The sequence below is a fragment of the Phalacrocorax carbo genome, chromosome 1 (assembly GCF_963921805.1).
Source record: "Phalacrocorax carbo chromosome 1, bPhaCar2.1, whole genome shotgun sequence".
Classification (NCBI taxonomy): domain Eukaryota; kingdom Metazoa; phylum Chordata; class Aves; order Suliformes; family Phalacrocoracidae; genus Phalacrocorax; species Phalacrocorax carbo.
The window spans coordinates 28,653,765-28,674,002 of NC_087513.1; the positions used below are offsets into that span (position 1 = coordinate 28,653,765).

General features: G+C 38.8%; 1 long non-coding RNA gene across 3 annotated transcripts in view; it reads left to right on the forward strand.

The window, feature by feature from the left end:
* Window positions 1–10,633: 10,633 nt before the first annotated feature.
* Window positions 10,634–20,238, forward strand: part of LOC135312578 (uncharacterized) — a 51,029-nt gene continuing 41,424 nt past the window's right edge. Inside the window, exons 1-4 of one of the 3 annotated variants that reach the window (XR_010372187.1) lie at window positions 10,634–10,876; window positions 16,256–16,405; window positions 16,728–16,820; window positions 18,414–19,423. This is a non-coding gene — a long non-coding RNA (uncharacterized LOC135312578). Of the gene's footprint in view, window positions 10,877–16,255; window positions 16,406–16,727; window positions 16,909–18,413; window positions 19,424–20,238 lie in introns of those variants that run through there. The other 2 variants (XR_010372186.1, XR_010372184.1) reach the window with 2 other exon arrangements.

The following is a 20,238-nucleotide window of genomic DNA, read 5'->3' on the forward strand; positions in this document are numbered from 1 at the left end:
TCTGAAGTTTTCTCTGGGATGTAACTATAGGATCTTAGTTTAAATGCAACTGATCTTAAGAAAAAAGTGGAAGCAAATTGTTTCAGCTGTTATTATGTCACATAAATGAAAGATATAGGAATGGTGTGATTTTAGATGCCTTTTTTAGCTTATGAAACTTAAGAAAATATTTTTACATTAAATTTTGCAGGTCATTAGTCTTGAAAAGGCAGAGAAGTGTTGAGGGCTATTTTGGAAATGCCAGATAACTGATATTTTTCTCTAACTGGTCATTCATACACACATACGCCCACAACCTAATTTTAAAAAAGATAAATTCCATAACTGCTCACAGATTGTTCTGTATATGCAGCAGCCAAATAGACATGAAATGCTGAAACAGATTTAATGGAGCAGTTGTAGTCTATTGGGGTTAAAAAATTTCCTGTCTACAGGAATTTAAATATGCATTTAAATAATAGCCCATAATAATTCCAAGATCTCCTATGCTGTATAGAAGAAATAGAATAGCTGATAATGGAAAGTCAGCCAACTTATCATAAAGATATTTGGAGAACCCCGTAGCATGGGGGTTCTCAGGGTAGGGAATGATGCCATGGCAGCAGTGGCCCTTACTTAGCCAGGCTGTCCTCTTGGCTTGCAAAGAAGTGATTAAGCAGCCAGATTTTGAGTCTCTTGCTCACATTCCTCTGTGATTATTCATTCACACAATGAGTCCTATTAAAACCAAAGGGACTCCTTGGGAGAATAGCATTTCTTGCCTGTGGGCAATGGGTTCTTGATTTGGCTCCAAGAAAGCGAGATGTAACAGCATTGCACTGCCCAGCTGAGGTAAAGTGTTTTGGCAAATTGGCATATAGTTTTGGCAGATGAGACGTGCTGAAAGGCACCCGCCCCGGTACACTGCTTCCAAATTTGCACATGCTTTATCATCTCTGTTTACTGAACAAATATAGCAAACAGGGGGTCATAATCCTTGCCAGCATTTTGGGATGCAGTTTTTGTATGTTAACCGTCCCATTTGCACATATTTTCTCCTTCTTGGTACGTTATGTTATTTAATGACATCTGTGATCTTCTATGTATTTTCTGTACTCATACAGTCGAGCCCTGAGCTTGCTAATGAACACTCACAGAAACATCTCCTTGATTACAAAAGCACTAGTCACAACAGTGAAGTTATTCATGAGTTTAAAGTCATGAAGAACTGTGCCTGTAGGATTAGTGTCTTAATTTCATTTCCTTTTTTTGTTGTTTTTTTTTTTGTTTAATATTTAAAATTGATTTAAGTAGTTTTTGTCATTATGATTAAATACAGGTGAAGAGAAGCATTTTTGGATACTTATCTTCCTTTCATCTTTATTAAAGTTTTTGCTTTGTTGAACTGGAAAAATATTAAACTTTTCACCTTGGACAGCAGGTTGAAGTATGACAGTGTAATCCAGATGGGAAACACAGGAAGACTTGGATAAAAGAAAATGAACTGCAAAGGGGCTCAAGCTGACTAAGTTGACAATGCTGTAATACTACCTTCGACTCAGTCTCAAGCTGTTTGTTTTTGCAATGAACACAAGTTTCCACTATAACATTTGCCTGTGTGAAAAACTATGGCAAGATTTTGGTTTCCATGGTGACACTTCTCTTTTTCATACATATTTATCATTAAAAAGCAGGAAGCCCACCCTTTTCCATCTGAGAATGTTACTTTTAGCACTTAATAATTGAAGCCAAAGCTGATTTATTTTTTATGTCAGGGTGTCTTACACACATTCTTCTATCAGTAAAAACTCCCATAGTATTACAGTCATTTAGTGTAAGTAGTTTATTCCATACATTACTTCAGGAAAATATTTCCAAGTTTTAAAACTGGAGAGCAGCCTGCCTTTCCTCCCCCCAGTTTCAGTTGGCACCACAGGGTATCAGAGCTAAGCTTTCAAACTATTTCAGAGCACACACTGCTCTACACACAAAGCATTCGGCTTCATTAATATGACATACAAGAGATGCAACATCTCTGGTTCTTGCCAGTGACCAGAGAATACTTGGAAGTGTAAAATATTTTATGAAATTAACCTTTTTGGAAACAGAAATTCTTCGTCTCTACCTGGCTGGCAATCTTTTGCATTTGCACAGCAGCATTGTTATTTCTAACTCCTCCACAATTAGAGCCGAAACTAATAAATAATCTAGGATGGCCACCGTGTCAGTTTTCCTGTTCTTCAAATCCATACTTCAGCTAGCAATTTGTTAACATTTCTCCAGTGAAAAAAGTTAGACACTCAATCCAAAACAATTTTTCTATTCTCAGGTTCCCAAGCTGATGCCTTTTATCAGCAGAGCTTTTTATGGTGAAGGAAAGATACCCTGGTGAAATATGTTGTCTAATTAGTTTTGAATCTAAAAGCACCAAGGATATGTGACATAATTAAATATACAAATGCTACTTGAACCTAAACAATTCTTACAGAAACTGAGGTAACACCAGAATGATACATTCAGAAATGTACAAAGTGGCAATGAGAAAGGTCTGTACACTACATATGCTATCTGCAGTGGGTCAGTCACCTTAGGTGCCTTAGTGTGTCCTTAGTATTTACAGTACTCTGCATGTTTCCCAGTGTTTCCCAGCATAACTGAAAAAAGGATCCTGTAAATCCATTAAAAACTGGTGCTGTAATCCAAGCTGACATGTTTGGCGAAACTGGTGGAATTGACTGTGATTTAGGATAGAGTTACCATGCAGTTATGGTGATGAGTATGGTATAAAAATGCAGGTTCTTTTTAACTTAATGGCTGGGAGTCATTACAGCATTACTCAAGTCAATGAGTATTTTAAGTACAATGCAACTGGAGATGAGTATTAGAAAAACGAGGATTAAAAATCCTTAGGAAGAGTTGTTACGTGTGAAAAATCATGAGTACTTCTGTCACTGTTTTCTTTCCAGCTTAAATCCAGACTACCCCGTCTGGCCAACAGAACTGAGCTGAGCAATGACTTAGGCACTGCCAGTGTAAGAGCTGCAGTGCTGTGCACTGTGAGGGCTCCTCACCGTGACGGGAAGGGGCACAGAGAGCACAGCAAGTTCTCCAGCCAAGCACCCATTTCAGTGCCACATACCAACTCCTTCAGACCTCTGGGGGTGGGAGATACATATGGATGAGAAGAAAGCAGCAATGCAATGCTGACATGTCTGCACTCCACAGATGGAACTGTGCTGTCTGCATGGAAGTGAAGGGAGATGAGACACCTTTGTATTTCTCCTTGAACATCTCCTTCCAGGTGTAGGGTGTTGGGGGAGTGGGTGTCTTTGAGTGGCCTCTCTGAGGACCCTGTCCCCTGACGGTGCAGCTCCTCTGAGAGACTGTGGTTTCCCCTTGTTTGGGAGATGAAATATTCTCGTTTAAGAAATTTTTTTATTTGTGCTTTTTTCTTATTTTTGGGGGTGTTGAGCAGAATTTGTATACTGTTATGCATTTAGGATCAAAGAAATAAAACAATTAGAAAAATAGATCAATCATTAGAATTTCATTACAGTAAACAGTCAGCTAGATAGCTAAATAGATGCACACATGTACTTCCCAGTTACATTAGTGGTAACATATTGGTGGGCAAAGAAGCAGTAAGAAATGTCAATAAACTTATTAATATAGGACAGACCAAACACAGGATTTTGTATACACATATATCTATATATATAAGAACTGTGTAATTTGTACATATACTTATATGTGAAGTCAGCAGATGAGGTTTTTGAAAGCAGTAAATCTGTTAAATTTTATAAAACATTTTTTGCACTATTCAGTGTTCTTAGTTTAACTGTCTCCATCCTTTGTTTTCATATAACCCAATAAAGACAACTTTCCTCTTTCTGGTGATTTGGTTGCTCACACCACATGCATCTCGTTCAGCCTAGGCCTTGGTCTTTTCTTCTGGATTTATTTATCTTCCATTGTAGAGCAGAGGTGGTCTTTCAGATATGCACTAATAATGTTTACATTTCTAAAATGGAACACAGACTTTCTCTTGAGGTAAAAGATCACAGGGTCAAGGAAACTCAGAGATTAGATCTTCTGCCTAAGCAGACTGCAATATAGTAAAACTTCGGAGATCTTGATCGGTAATGCTAATACCCTGCTTCAGAGCCAGAGGCCAAGGTCTTTTGTGAACCAGCATTTTTGTTAAAATTGCCTTCTAAAATTTCTTTTAATTACCCACTAACACCAGTGAAACCCCAACCAAGCTAACTAGGAATTGGGAGCATGAGCGTATTTCAGCTTAGTGCTACACCCTCAGCATGATCCAGCCCTGGTAAACATGTCAATCCACCAGCTGCCCACTCTCACCTCCTGCCCACTGCTAACGGAAGTGCATTGGCGGCAATGAAAGAACAAGAAATGTTCATAAATTCACTAGCAGTATAGGCAGGTCAAACACGTGATGGTGATTTTTAGTAGAACAAATGCACCTATCAACAGCTTCGAAATGAAGCAAGTGAAAGTCAACATCTTGGAGACTGGGCTGTTTGGGTAGCAACATCCCTAAACAATTAAGTCTGACATGCTGCAGAAAACCTCTAGAGGTAGGTTAACTCATGAGTTTTGAATTAATTGGTGGTTACATTCAAATCATTCAGATATGGTGAGATTAATTTAGTAAAATTACTTGGGATAATGTTCAAGCAGATTTTCCTAAGAAGACTTTTTGCCCTGCATAAACATTGAGCATCATCTCCACGATGTACACGTCATTTCCACGAGCAGTCCATGCATACCTCTTGTTTTCCTCTCAGCCCCCATAGAGTGCTTTGGAATGGAAACTTGTAGGTCTTGTCAGCCCAGTTTAGATTTTGTGCCTGTGCCTAAGTCAAGAAGTTGAGTTTAGCTTGCTCTGTTGGACAGTTGCATTGCATCTGTACTAGTTTTAGACAATAAGAGAGACAAAGTAAATGGGAGACGTAGCATCTGTTATTAAAGGATCTAAAATATTTGAAAAACACAGAGGATCTAGAATAATTTATGCTATTTTTACTTGTTTTCTTTAAAAAAATCCATGGAAATATAAAAAAAAACTCAGCAGAATAAGATTTATCTAAATTATCAGCTTTTTGACAGAAGTATTTTGACATTTTTGATCTGAAATACTGTTTCTAGTTTGTCAGCTGGAAACAAATATTTGTTTTGGGCAATATCAATCTGCTTCATATTTTGAGCGCCTCATGGGAACAGTTCTCAGACTCTTACACCCTCCTCGTTCCCTTGGTCATGTTTCACAGTCAGACTGCTACTCTCATGGTTAGCAGTGGCCACTCCCTAGTAATGAATTACTACAATGCTCGACGGAGAGAATATGTAAATTCCCATACTCACAAAAAGCCCCTGTTGCTGGGCTTTGTGTAGGAATGTTTGTTGCAATGCTGAGAGAGGAAAATATTTCCTGTGGTTAAGTCTGCAAAACTACTTGCCCCTTCCCCTGCAACTTCTCTCTCCCTCTTTGCAGAAAGAAATTTCTTTGTCTTGCAAGGTGCTCTGTGTTTTGTGTGGTCCCTTTATACCCCTGAAATCTAAAAGCACCTTTCTTTTGTTCTGAAACAGATGTAAGGCATGCTTGTGTGGATGTTCCAGCTGTATAACTCTCTATAGATCACAGAGGTGCCATCCAAACTTGCAGCCATTTATTGGCTAAACAGGAGAAAGTGGCTTCTGTAAAGGGTGAATGAAATGGGGACTATTAACCTTCCTGGAACCAAGTCCATGGGTACAGAATGTGTGCGGCCCACTGGAGATGAGAAAGATAGGATGGATGCCTGAGCAGAATCAGAGGCATTTGTTTAGTTGCAACTGTGATGAAAATAGAGCCAGAATCAGTCACTGCAAACCCAGACAACTTCAGGCTAGAGTTCTGATTCCAGCCAGTTTCTAAAAATAACATGAAAGCTGTGGTGAAAACTGATAAAAGCTTGGAAATACCAAGCTACAGCTGGTCACCGGGCTTGATTCACTGCTATATTAAAGCCTCTTTAAACATCTTTGGCAGGGCAAAGGGTCATTAAAGTGAGTGTGAATTATATGGTTAAATACTTGCAGCTGATTTATCATAACTCGTGTTGCTGTATAGGGTTATGGAAATATATGTTGTCTAGTCCTATTTTCCTGAGCTGTGCAGGTCTAAGGAACTCACGTTTTTGCAGGATAGCTGCAGCTGGAATACACAGAATGCAGCGTGGAGTTGGAGGCTCAAGCTTGAAACAAAAGCTCACACTTCTCGTTATAGGATGTTGTAATATTCCAAATTATATAAACATTTAAATTAAATTATTTGTATCAAGTTAAAATGAAAAATGTTAGTAACAAATTTAGTCCACATTCTATGTAGGTTTCTGTATCTGGTTACAATAATTGTACATATATAAGTAAAATTCAAGGCATACACCAAACTCTTCAGAGAGTTCTTTTTTAAAGGTGGTAAAAGCCTAAAGTTCACTGTGTAAATACCAACTAATTAAATGATTTCACCTTAGTTTTAACACCATTATGCAAAATGCCCAGACAATGTTTTTCTCTGGGTCCCGCCTAATCCAGCTGAATCTGTTTTAAATAGCTGTAATTGGTGATTTTCTAGATCAAGGGTCTTACTCAGATCAATGACAGTACCTTGTGTATATTGATTACTAACCATGCCTATGAAAATATCATTTGTTACCTCGGGAATGATAGTGGAATGAACAAGCTAACTCCAAATTGGAAGGGGATCAATGTGTTGCATGTAGATAAAAAGAAGCATGTTACCTGAGAGAGCATCAATTTTTCATGGACTGTGGACAAAACACGAAAGAAAAAGGAATTCTCTAGGTCAGACACTTAATTACTGAGGTCCTGTATTATTTTCTTCTTGCAAACTAGTCGTCCACGTTCATTTTTCAGTCAGAGAGAGGGAGAAAATCTTCTAAACCATGCTGAAATATATGGGGCATATCCATTAAAAGTGAAGATACATGCTGTGGTATTACAATCATACTTAATGGTTTAGAAACTGACTAGTGTATCATCTTATAATAAGTACTCCTGGGCAGACACGCTAAGCCACCCAGGGGTGAAGAGCTGATACACATAAACATCCCAAATGTGTTCAGGCCTCCAGGAGAAGCTCACTTCTCCCCTTTTCCTCACACATATGAAATGAGGTGTAAAGTTTATCAGATTCAAAAAGTATACCTTGCAAGCACGTATTTCAGAATATTTTCTCCCTTACTTCAGGCTTGACACCGAGGTGGATTGGCAGATCATGGCAGATCAGCTTTTTTGCTGTAAATGTGCAATAGAAGAAAGATTCAGTCCAAACTCAGCAACACTTATTGCATTTTCAGGGAGGACGAGATGTTCTACAAGGGAACGGGATGTGAAGAACAAAGTATTGTGCAGAGCTGGTGTGCTGAAGTGCAGAGCAGCCCAGAGGCAGAGGAAATGGGTTTGCCAAGCAGAGGAGCTGCAGCTATCCCAGAGCCACAATGGAGGATCCCCTATCTCTGCAGACAGCTCCATGCTGCCAGGGGGCTCTGGGCGGCAACTGGGAAAGCCCGCTGCTTGCTCTGTAGTGAAGGGGAGAGGAGGGAGGAGACACCTCCTTTACCTGGGGATGCTTTGATGGAAACATCCCAAAAGGAAATTCTGCAGTGTGTTGGGACAGCCTTTTGACTGTCTTGGTTCTCCTTTCTGGAATGCAGACGGCAAACACCCGTGTGTTAGGCTATGCTACTAGACTCAGGAGAAGGTAATTCTTTTGTAGCACCAATGTAAGTACTAGTCTACAGGGACTTAGCTTATGACTGAAAATCACAATTCTCTGATGCACTCCAGACCTACCCAGTGGGATCCTGTGGGTAGTTACTCAAGTTTAAAGTAACACAATTTTTATGTGGTGCTTTAATGTTGAGGGAAACTAATGCAGGTATTGTAATCAGTGAAGAAGGGTGGTGAACTGAAAAACCGTCTAAATTGTTAGCCTGTTTTTCATTACTTTTCTACCTGATCTCCACCCTATGAAATTTCCATAGCTTTTCTTTCACATTGCGGTGTTGTGAAATGTATGGAATATGCTGGCAAAGTCTGTTTTCTGATTTTAGCATGAGTATTCAATTTTTTCCCCCTCCAAATAGAAAAGGGGAAGGGAAGGGAAGAGAAGGTAAAAGCTTTCCAGAGTGAAATTAGAAATATTGACTGTTCTCTGAGTCAAAGGTACAAGATGAAAATCTTCTATAAATTCCACATTTTTATTTGCTCCTGTGATTTTGGGAACCCGCTTGTGGTATTTTAATTCATTTGGGAATTTGTCAATAATCAGTGAAATTATAGTTGTTACTAAAATCAGGAGAAATTGCATAGTCATATTAGCTTGAAGGATTTCCACCTTCGTAAACAGCCTGTACCTCTTCTCAGGTTTGCTTTTGACAGTGACAGAGTAAATACAGAAAACAAATGAATACAGTTTTTTTACTTTATTAGGGAAGAGTGCCATGTAGCCACAGAGTTTGCAGATTATTCACTGCCACTTCAAATAAACAATCTTGCACAGTGTTACTTCCCTAAAATATTTTTGGATGGATGAAACAAGTCAACTACCTTCATCCACTGATAGAAAAGCACGAGAAGCTGAAAACACAAGTACTACTGTGGCTCAGAGAATTTACAGCTTAAAATAAACAAGTTAGCTCCAACGTTAATCCTTTATTTGTTTTAAAAATTGTCATAAAAACTCACAAAGAAGAATTTGGCATATGGGCATATCGAAGGAGTGAGATCCTCGTCAGAAAAGAAAGAAGTGTTGATATTAGTCAGCTAAACTGGATTCATGTTGTTCTTAATCGCTTCTGCTGCTGTTGTTTTTCCTTTGCTTCCAAACATCAGACAAATGCTAGCTTTCTGCTTTGTTTCAAGCGAGGTGACTAAACGTAGACACTGGCTAGCTTGCAAAAAGGAAAGATTGTCTCAGAAAATTAGCACCCTTATTATATGGTTCAAATTTTAAATCAAAATTAACAAATAAGACTGTCACGCTATTATATATGAACCATAGGGCAATTTTTTACATGTATAAACACTGATTAGCATTTCACTTCAATTTGTTAATTTAATTAGGCATTTTCAGAAATTTTAAATATTGTTTGAGCAGAACTCCTGTATTTAAAGCTTTTATGTGAAGGTCACATGGGCAAATCTTGTTTTGCCAGGTGGACTGTCTACAGTGTACAGAGTCTTGATAAAAACCAGCTGCAATTGCCTGATACTGGTTAAGACTCAAAATTCAGACTGTGCAAACAAATATATCTTGGCCCTAGATACTTGCCACATCTGCCAACAATTAGTTATATATCAGGACTAGAAAGGGGCACAGAATAAACAAGATCTGATTTCAGAATAAGCAAATAAACAAGGAGCTCTGCATCATTATTCATCAAGTGGATGTGGGATTACCCAAGTTGTAGGCTTAGGTTCAGAGCTGTCAGTCCTTGAGGTTTAGCTAAAAGTATTAGGTAACAAAAGATCTGATTGACAAATACTTTGCAGATGCTCTGGGAGCACGTTATCGCACCTGCTTGCCTGCTCAAGAGTGCCACCCAGACACTCAGCCAGGGTGCTTCTGGGGGACAGATGATATGGGTGAACTGTCTGTGGCAGCAGAAAGAGCCATTTCTGAAGAGTTTCTTATCGCGATTGTTAGGGTTTCTGCAAATAGTGGTGTCGTTATGCCACTGGTGTCATGAGATGTCTGTCTGTTCAGAATTAGGCAAGAATCTAAAACAAATGAATACTAATGTTTTGGACCGAAAGGTAGTTTTTAAACCAAAGTGTTTTATGAGGATTGAAGGAGGGAGGGAAGCTGGGACTCAGTGAAAACACTGAGGTTTCCTGGCTTGCAAAGTTAAGTTGCTGTGTAAAGAAACCATGAATCCCAACTCTCATCTTGCAGGCAAACTGTTCCAAGTTTTGAAGATTTTCCAAAACATTCTGACCTGTTTCTGGAGAGCATGAGAATGAAAAAATGTTGAGTTTCTCTAACAAAGAAGCATTTAATGACAATAAAATTGACAAATAATAGGCCACGTTTACTTTACTATCTAGACAAAGCAAGTCTTTCTGATATCGTGTTTCACTTGAAAGATTGTATTCAATTAAAATCAAAGCAGGAAAGGAATTTTATTACCTGCATGTAACGTGGGATATGATATAATGACCTTCATTCAAACTCCCAATCATTAAAACTCTCTAACTGGTGACCAGGGAGGACTTCAAATTCAGCTCCAATAGCTGCAAAATATGAATAAAAGCTATACCTTAATTGAATCAGTGATTCTAAATCTTAATACACGAATGGCATGAGAAAATCAGGCACATGGAAAAATAAGTTTCTGCTCTAACGTATTACATTTTATTTTGAATAATTCTTCAGCTGAGTTGTGCTGGGTAAAAGATAGTAAGACACGGCACACTGTCAGGTCTCTCTGATACCCTGATTTTATTCTCTCTAATGAACCCTCTGATGGTTGGCAATAGCAGTAACCTGCCAACAACAAAGATAGAGCTACTGCTCTCTTGCGCAATGCAATTTGTATAGTGGACCAGGTCCAGAGTTCAGTTACGCCAGAGCAAATCAAGAGTAAATATCCTTCTGAGACCTGATCTGAATGGCATATGAGAAAAGCCATTTTTGTGTCTACAGAATGGGAATTAATGACCATGTTTTTTTCATTACTAGATTGATAATGGTCATATAATCCCACATTCAAGGACCCTGATTGCATATTCCACTGAAATCAGCTTCAAGATTTCCACTGGTTCTGGCCAGCTTTCAGTCAGCCTTGCAGACAGCAAACAGGCGGAGGTGAGTAGGGTATAAGTTATTTTTTGTAAGCTTTGGGGAAATCAATTTTATTCAGAGTATCTCTGAATGAGGACATAGGCCTTAAAGGGGCCTCAAAAATAAATTTCCTGTCCTTTTGTACAATGTCAGAGTCAACGCAGAAGCTCATAATGACCCATTTAGATTTTATGGGATAACCAGGCTTAAGGGCTGCAATCATTTTCTTTTCTCATGGATCAGAAAGAAGAACATGTCCTGGTCAATAATACTGCAGTCATGTTCAAAAGGAAAACTGAGAGTTTTTCCCAGAAACACAGGTTTGTGAGAGGGGGATAGAATACCTCTCCTCCACACCTCGGGTTGCTGTGTTCAAAGTTCAAAGCTCACAAGGAGAATAAACAGAGTTAAACCTGAATTCTGAGCTTATCGCACACTACCTCAAAAGTCACATATATACAATGGAATATTTTGTCTCAGTTAATTAAAAAACACTCTTTCATCTTATTAACTATATTTAACCAACTCAGTTGAAAGTTGTTTAAAAAATCAGAAATTGGAGAGGAGCTCATTAAAAAGTGAATTAACATTTCACTGATTTGAGTTGAATATGATTGCATTTATAAAGTACAGAAAAATTACCACTTTATTAGAAGTCATTTGTATACTTAACTGCTGTATGAATTCACCTTCAAAGCAGTGGAATAGTATTTATAACAACTGTTAAGAGTTATAAGGTAACTAGATCTGCTCTGTTCTGCTTCTAAACAGTGAGTTCTTAGATACATGTAACATGATACAAGTCTTATGATTCATGGCCCAAAAAACTCCATGATTCTATCAGGACATGTCTCCATAGTGACTTATCCTTATTCCAGGGAAATGATTACTTTAGCAAAAATCTTATAAACCTAATGCTGATCTGACAGGATGCAAAGCCTTCTATTCCTCTCTAACCAGTCAAAGAACCTGAAAACTCTCTGCAAGAAGCTTGGCACGGCATTTATACCGGGGAACACATTATGGCTGAGTGCTCAGAAGCTGCCCAACACCTGATGCCCCACAGAAGTTCTTCTCTGATTTTTGTGTCCTAAAATAAAAGTACAGTAGGAAAAAGAAGAGTATAAACATATATTGTATATGTCTAGAGGATATGTGATCAGCTTTACTTCCGGTCCTTCCTGATGCTTGCAAATGCAGAGGAGTATTTCTAAACTATGTTTCAGAGTTACCAACTCTCCTCTTGCTTGGAAATCCAAGTGGTGCTAGAGCAAGTGCTCCAAACTGTTGTAAACGTGCCTTTTAAAGAGGAGCTAGGATTCTCCTTTGAGCCCTACTGTCTTTCATCTCAGGGCCACAAGATTCAAAGTGAGGAAGGGAGGAAGGAAGGGAGATGGGAAGGGACCAAGGGATGAAAGGAGGGAAGGAAGGTGGAAGAGAAAGAGAGAGGGAGGGAAAGAAAAAGAAAACATTTCACAATACTCGCTTTCTGTCTGAATTACTGGGGAAAGAGAATAGATTCACCAGATTCTCTTCTGGGATTGTCTGTCTAAAAATTCGTGTCATTATGAATGACACAAGCAAAAAACAATTGCTACTACAAAGGTGTTGTATGCTTTTCCTTTGAACAGTATTTCAGTGGCTTAAGGGATACTCCCCTTCATGTGTATGGTTAGGGACCTTGAAAGGTGCTCAGCAGTGACTCTTAATCTGAGGATAAGTTTTTGCAGAAAAGCATGCTCCCCAAATAATCTCCCAAAATGTTTTAGTCTTAATTTTCAAGGGTTTGAGACACTAGAAGCTAATCTCTGTGCCCGTTCAGTTTTTCTTTCCTTTAAAATGTAATTTAAACATTGCCAGATTTCCTTTGCACTGTATTAATTTTACCATGTGCCTACTTTATAAATAAATGTGATTGGGAATGTTAACTCATTCCCACAAGCTATGCAAAAAATTAAATTTTTAAAAGCTTTCAATCCTCAGCAACATTTAGTCGGTTTCAGAAAGACAATTTACAGGAGAAACCCCAATATGTTACTTCTTGTCTGAGCTGACATTTCCTTTTTCTTTCCAAGACATATATTTTTAAAAGCAGCTAGAAGCATGATCAGTGGCAACTGTTATCGTATTCTGTACCCAGCAAAGTTTAGTGTTGTTTTAAATGGTGTTTTTGTCTCAGTCTTGCAAGAAGAAGGGGAAGCACCAGGGATATTATCTAATATATAACCCCAGGGGAGTTGGACTAAATGACCTCTAAAGGTCCCTTCCAACCCAAACCATTCTATGATTCTATGATTCTAACTAGACAACGAGTCTCCCTCTTAGATTCTGTAAAAATTCTATCGGTCTGTCTAGGCACCTATGGCTCATGTGTCCCTGAGCATCCTTTCTAGTTATTTAAAGATCCTCAATTTCTGTTAGCTTTTTTTCTCAGTCTTGAAGCTGTTAGTAAGTTTGTGTGTGTGTCTGTGTGCGTGGATGCATACTTGTGTAAAATAATGGGTTCGTTAAGGATAGCCGAATTGAAAAAGTACGTGCACTTTGTTCTAAAATAAAATTCTTTATTTCCATGCTTATTGTGAATGAATTCACATGATTTTTCATGATCCCTTAAAAGTCCAGTTTCCTGGGCTTGCAAGCCTCTGTTTGTGAGACAAGAGCTTTATTTCTGAAGGGGAAAGCAGAATCTTTGAGGTGACTATTGCCACATTCCTGGAGGAGTCTGTGCCTGTCAGGATGGGCATTTATCTTTGAATTTTGTCTTAAGATGGAGAGGGCCAGCATGCAAAGATCACCAGTTGTCTTCACAGGGAACTGCATTGCCAAAAATTGTGCTGCTGCCTTCTGCAGCAAGAGACCCTTTGCGGAGAGACCCTGTCATTTTCTGCCTGGTTCTTAAGGGTTAGAATAGCAAAGCCTATGGAGTTTTTGTGTGCCCCGTTCTACGGCAGGTTGAAACATGAGGTTTAACACAAGGTTCAGACTTCTGGTAGTAATAAATGGGATGTTTGTATATATATATATAAAATACTGTAAAAATCTCAATAGCCATCCAGGGTGAATAGTTTGAGGATCAAGATTAAGTCAAAGGCATATTCCTTCAGTAGTGAGATATGCTACAGAAGAAGCAAATGCTCGTGTCTTTTTATGAGTTTCTCTTTTAGTAACATGATCAGGCACAACAACATGAAAAAATCTCTGCGTAAAGAATGAACCACTTTCTCCCCCCCCTTTCTTAACAGTCCAAACCATTTTTTCCTATTTAAATATGGAAAAGGAAAGCTCTGAATACGTTATAAAAGAAGGTGTTGAAAGAAGATTAATAAAATGTGTGTCATCTTTTGCATTCATGGCTTCTATTACAGAGGGTCCTGGTAAGACTGTAGTGCACATCTCTGTCATCTTTTCCCTAGACATAAAATAGTAAGGAAGGCACAGATTAGAACTGAACATGCTTCGATTCTTGTCAGTCGCATACAAATGTATGGGGATGACATAGCACTGCTTAGAGTAAATCTGTTACAGAGATAACTCTCCTGTCTCGTACTGATTTCAGTTCTACTTGTTACTGGTGATAACAGATGTGTGTTAAATGGAAATAAGTCAAGGTCATGGTTTTGGAGCATCAGTGAAATTCATCAGCCTGAGTCCATCTTCCAATATCTTCTCTGACTTGTACTAAAACTTTTCTTTTTCAGATGGCTTCTGTGAAGAATTCTTATAGTGTTCCAGCAGTATGCTCCTGTATGATATTCAGAGCCCCTTAATAGGGAAATTATAGTACCTGTCAAACTGATGTTCAAACACTACTGTGCTTCTGTGGGATAGTTTTCATTTGCTTTGTTAGTTTTTGTTTCCAAAGGGAAAGACATATTTGTATCAAGTTGAGCTAAAGATATTTATTATCACAGTATGTTAAGTAAAACAGCCAGAGTATATAAAGACTGATTATTGGCTGAATATTTTGCAATCAATTTACAGTCTCAGAATGAAACATCCTTTTTTCTCTTTTCAATTCTTTGTAAAGCCATTTGTAATAACCTTGTTTTCTGAAAAGCATATGCTGACAATTACTAGTGTGATAATGTACTATTAATGTAACTAAGCTCAAAACTAGTGTTATGCTTAGCTCTTTCTTCAGTTGCGGGCTGCTTTGTTTAGGACGTGGATGGGAGCTGGCTGCTGAATCTATGCAGCACCAGCTCACTGAAGTTGCCCATTTGTCTTTGGAAACCTGACAGCTCTTTCAGCTTGTCTGGGCTGGAGGTAAAAATCTGTGCTGGTTGATGCTTGGGCAGTAAAACGACAGTGTTTCATTGAGGTGTGTTGAAGAAGTAGTAATGGTGGATATTCCAAGTTCATTGCTTAAGTCAAAATGCTCCTGGTTCTGAATGTGCTTTGTTTGTTCTGGTCCTGCCACCTCCTGTATGCTGGATTTGGGACTCAGGAGGTTTCTTTCTGCTCTTCAAACTCATTAGCATAAGTATGGAGCCATTTGACAAACCTGGAGCTTTATTTTATAAACACAATCTATTTAATTTGGTTTAATTCTTTTATTCTTATAAAAGACATTAACAAGACTTCACATCTGGAAATTATACAAAATTAAGAGGTGTTGCAAGTAACTGTGAGGACAGGAAAATAATATGGGGGCTGCGGAGGTTGGTAATATGCAGCGAAAATAAGTTCACATAGGTGAGAATCAAAGCAGAAAAATGTAAAATACCATTCTGAGACAAAGCTAATATGAAACAGATATTCACCAGGAGGATAGTACTTGAAAAGTTGCTGGGTCACAAGGACCTGCTGTGAGATAGTACAGCAAACTGGTTGAACTTACAATGTGGCACAATGGAAGAAAAAAAATCCAAAGCATAGTTGTTGCAGTGAAACTGTTTTTAATAGAAGAAAAGCCTTATTTGGCCTTTTGCATCTGCAGAATATCTTGAGGCAAAGTCACTGTCTCCTGTCAAGTATTTTATTCTATCCCAATTAAAACCTCAGATTTTCCACAAAAGGGGTACTTTTCAGTACTCTACATAAGGAAAGGAATAAAACACGTATCATTGTTCTTCCTGCCAGCATGTACGGCTACTGCTCTTCTGAGACTTTTTAACTGCTTTGTTTGCTTATGCAATAAAGGTCTTATCAAGGATTGCTTGAAGATAAAAGTGATAGTTTATCACTTTCTAAAGTCCAGCCTGAATCAGCATAAAGCAGATTGTTTTAACCTTATTATCTTGGTGTTCTGCATGTAAGGTGCAATATACAGCCAGCCCAGCACGATCCTTCTATATCGTCTGTATATTATCCAACAAATCTTAGAGATAACCTTAAATACAGATTTGTTAATTTGATTTTTTTTCTTTTTTGTCTTTTTTTTTTCTTAATTCTAACATTAAGGGAAAATGGTCTTGCCAACTGATTTAATTCTGCCAGATCTGATCTGATTTACAGCTGCAATCAGATGAGATATTTTCCTGACAGAAGAAAAAGTGAATACTTCCCTCCAACATGATTCATTTGGGCCTGCAATGGAGAAGTAGAAATCAGGTCAGTAATAAAAAATGTCAAGCTGTTTCAAATACAGGAGTCTATGAAAGTAATGATCAAAATGAGGTCACTGAATTATCTGATTCTGAAAACAATTTTATTTGCCTGCATGCACTAGAGCTTGAGGGTCATAGATACTGAGATGAGAGCAAGAGTGAATATGCCTGGAGACCATGAGAAGCACTTGAACTTGTAGCTGCTGTGATCTTTGATTTTGGAATATTCTCCTTGAAAGTGATACTTCAAGGAGTAACATCAGAACTTCTAACCAAAATGATTGATTGTTTCTTTGACAAAATTCTGTTTATTTCTCCTCCCACAGGCATTACTTCTGAGAATTTCTTATGGGTCCTGTCAAGAATGCCGTTATTTGTGAGGCATCCATTGGTGCTGTGTACTCCAGTTTGAACACTCTGTGAGCAATGTTTTTTCTAGAGTATTAAATAGTCTGAAAAGCACTGTGAAAAAAGATAGGATGTGAATTAAACACTCAGAAAATCACATTTTCAGTCTTTTAATTCTTCATCAGTGCAAGTGAAAATATCTGTCACAGCTGACATGACTCGTACTCAATTATTTTTAAAATGGTGTGTGACTTCTGACATTGTGGCACTTTTGTGCTGCTATGAGTGGGCAGATGGAAGAGAAATTTCACCACCTTTACTGAGTTTTAGCTGTTAACTTTTGATGAGCCACTTTTCTTCTGCATCCTGAATGCAGGGACAACCGAGAAATCTTACCCAGTGCTTTTGAGCTATGTGGAGTCCCACGACATGCTGAAACACAGCTGTTCCCATCGGAGCAGTTCCTGTGTGCAGGGATAGTCTTCTTCAGAGGAGAGCCGTGGAAGAGGCAGGGGGCAAGTGTTCCAAATCATAGCACCAGGGCTTCCGTTCACTGCTGAAAGGCAGGGAAGCATGTGTTATATATGGAGCTACTGTGTATCTTCTCTGAATACATCACCATTTAAAATACAAAAGTGCTTTCTGTGCATTAAGTAAAACACCTTGAGAAAGCACACAAGCTCCCTGAACCAGCTCTTCCTGACTGTTCACATTTTGGATGCTGCTTGTATTACTCTGCACAGTTGTGAATGATGCACATTAACAAATCACACCTTCAGAAAGTGAGTTGAAGGCAGCAATGAGCGATGAATGAGCCAGTGGCATGAACTTTCATAGTTACCATAGGTTAGTGGATATGCAGGAATTTGTTACCCCTTGGTTACTTGTTCGCATGTCTAGGAACTTCATCTTTCATTTGAAATATTTGAATTTAAAGGCACTACTCTGAGTTCCATATCATTATCTAAAACTAAGCACAGAGCTGGGGCCAAGTTGCCTATTAAATGCAGAATGTATTTGTTTTTGTTTTCTTTCCTCCTTTCCTTTTTTTCCTAAGAGGTATTGCTTATCCTTCAGGTGGGTCAGTGCAAACACAGGTGATCATTTCCCTGGAACAATAAATTAGTTAATTTAGGGCTCACTTTGAAGACAGTTAAAAGGTCAAATCTGATTTTGGTTTCTTTTTTTTTTTTTTTTAAGTAAAACTTTAATGACTCTAGTGGAGTGGTTCCTAATTTAAATATGAAAGGAATGAAGCAAACAGTTCTGTTAGAGGAAATAGACTTGAATCACCTGGCCTTATTAGCCACTTTCTCAATTTTCAGGCCCTTGCCTTCACTGGCTTCTAAACTGCTTGGCTTCACCTTAAGTCCTTCTTTCAACAGTCACGTCTTTGAGAAGAAAGATTGAGCCAGACTTGCTCGCCGGCTCCCTCAACTTTTCAACTTTAATGAAATTGATTTGCATTATCACATACCAGAACAGAAAAACAGGTAAAGTGAGCAAAGCATGGAGCTTAAAATACTATTTCTAGGCTACTTTCAGGTCACCTCCAAAGGACAGGAACAAGCACTTTAAGAAGGAGCACATGAAGTACAGTGATTATCTCACTGAATATAAAGCTTTTTACTACAACACATTCTTCCTTTTTATTTAATTTTCAGTATGTTAAACAGCCTTAATTCCAGTGGAGGTGACCTACTGCTGGCAAAATGGTGAAACCACTGCATTTGGACATGAAAATTCAGGTTTTAGATTAAGAGAACCACTTCCATCAATACTGAAAAACATAGTCATTGGAAATGTTGGTATCTTCATAAAATCACGTCTGATACTTTTGTGGTACAAGAGATTCAACATCCATCTTCTTAGAATTATCTTCAAAATTTATGTATTAAATTATGTAATAATGTAAACATATTCAGATTAGAATAAACTGTCCATGTGTGAAGATTTTTATAGTGATAAGCAATAGCCTAATTCTTCGGTGAAAGAAACTCAAAGTGTAGTCACTGTGGGAAAGCAGTGATGATAAGAAAAAACTGATGGAAACTCCTCTCCATTACTCCTCCCATTCTCACAAATCTGATCCTAGGTGCAAATATAAAACTATTATCAATGTCAGTCCCAAAGTAAGTATCTGAAATAGTTGGTGATACCTATGGTTTGGCCCCTGAAATGAGCTCCTAGCCAAAATAATCAGCAAAGACTGTTAGACACTCTACTCACCCTGCAGCCTGCATTTGGGGAGCTGAACGATTCTCTTGAATCCATTGACTGCAAGAGCAGATATCTACCAGCTCACATAAGATCATCTTTCTGTGAAGACCACAATTTCAGTATCTTCATCCAGAAGGTTAATCCCTCTGAATCCCACCCTGGGGTTAAAATTCGGTTGATTAAACAGAGGGTATCTTTCATCATTATAAGCAATGTGGAGTTAAGCAGTTTCTGGTCAGCAGCTGCTGATCTAGAGAACAACTCCAGTGTGACTTTTACCACCTTTGAATGTCTCAGGTAATCCAGGGCATTTCAAACAGAAGACACCTGCATGTTTGCAACTGTCTTACCAAAGATACACTTACATCAGTGGGACAGACAGGATCACAGAGTGGTAGGGGCCAGAAGGGACCTCTGGAGATCACCTTGTCCAACCCCCCTGCTTGAGCAGGCACACCTAGAGCAGGGGGCACAGGAACACATCCAGGCCAGTTTTGAATGTTCCCAGGGAAGGAGACTCCACAGCCTCCCTGGGCAGCCTGTTCCACTGCTCTGGCACCATCAAAGTTTTTGCATGTATTCAAGTGGAACTTCGTGTGTTCCAACTTGTGCCCATTGCCCCTTGTCCTGTCACTGGGCACCACTGAAAAGAGTCTGACCCAATCCTTTTGACACCCACCCTTTAGATACTTATAAGCATTGACAAGATCCCCTCTCAGTCTTCTCCAGGCTGAATAAACCCAGGTCTCTCAGCCTTTCCTCATAAGGGAGATGCTCCAGTCCCCTGATTGTCTTCATAGCTCTCCGCTGGACTCTTTCCGGTAGTTCTGTCTTTTTTGAACTGGGGACCCCTGAACTGGACACTGTACTCCAGATGTGGCCTCACTGGGCAGAGAAGAGGGGGAGGATAACCCCTCTCGACCTGCTGGCCACACTCCTTTTAATGCACCCCAGGATGTATAAGAAACATTTACACTCATGTAATTGCAGCTTTAGTTGAAAAACACAAAACACTTTTCACTTGGTCATTTACAGGTGGTATCCAGGCTCACTCTAGACCCTGGTATGCCTTGGGCATGATATTTGCATCACGTGGTAACAGAGAGAACACAATTTCTCCACCACCTCTCAGGCACACCAGCATGCCATAAAGCTATTGACCAGGCTTTTTAAATTCCAAGGGCTGTTAGAAGCCATCAGCATTTGCAGACTGACAATATGGTACATTACTGTAATCTACTTTCTATTCCTGATATTTCTGCTCATGAT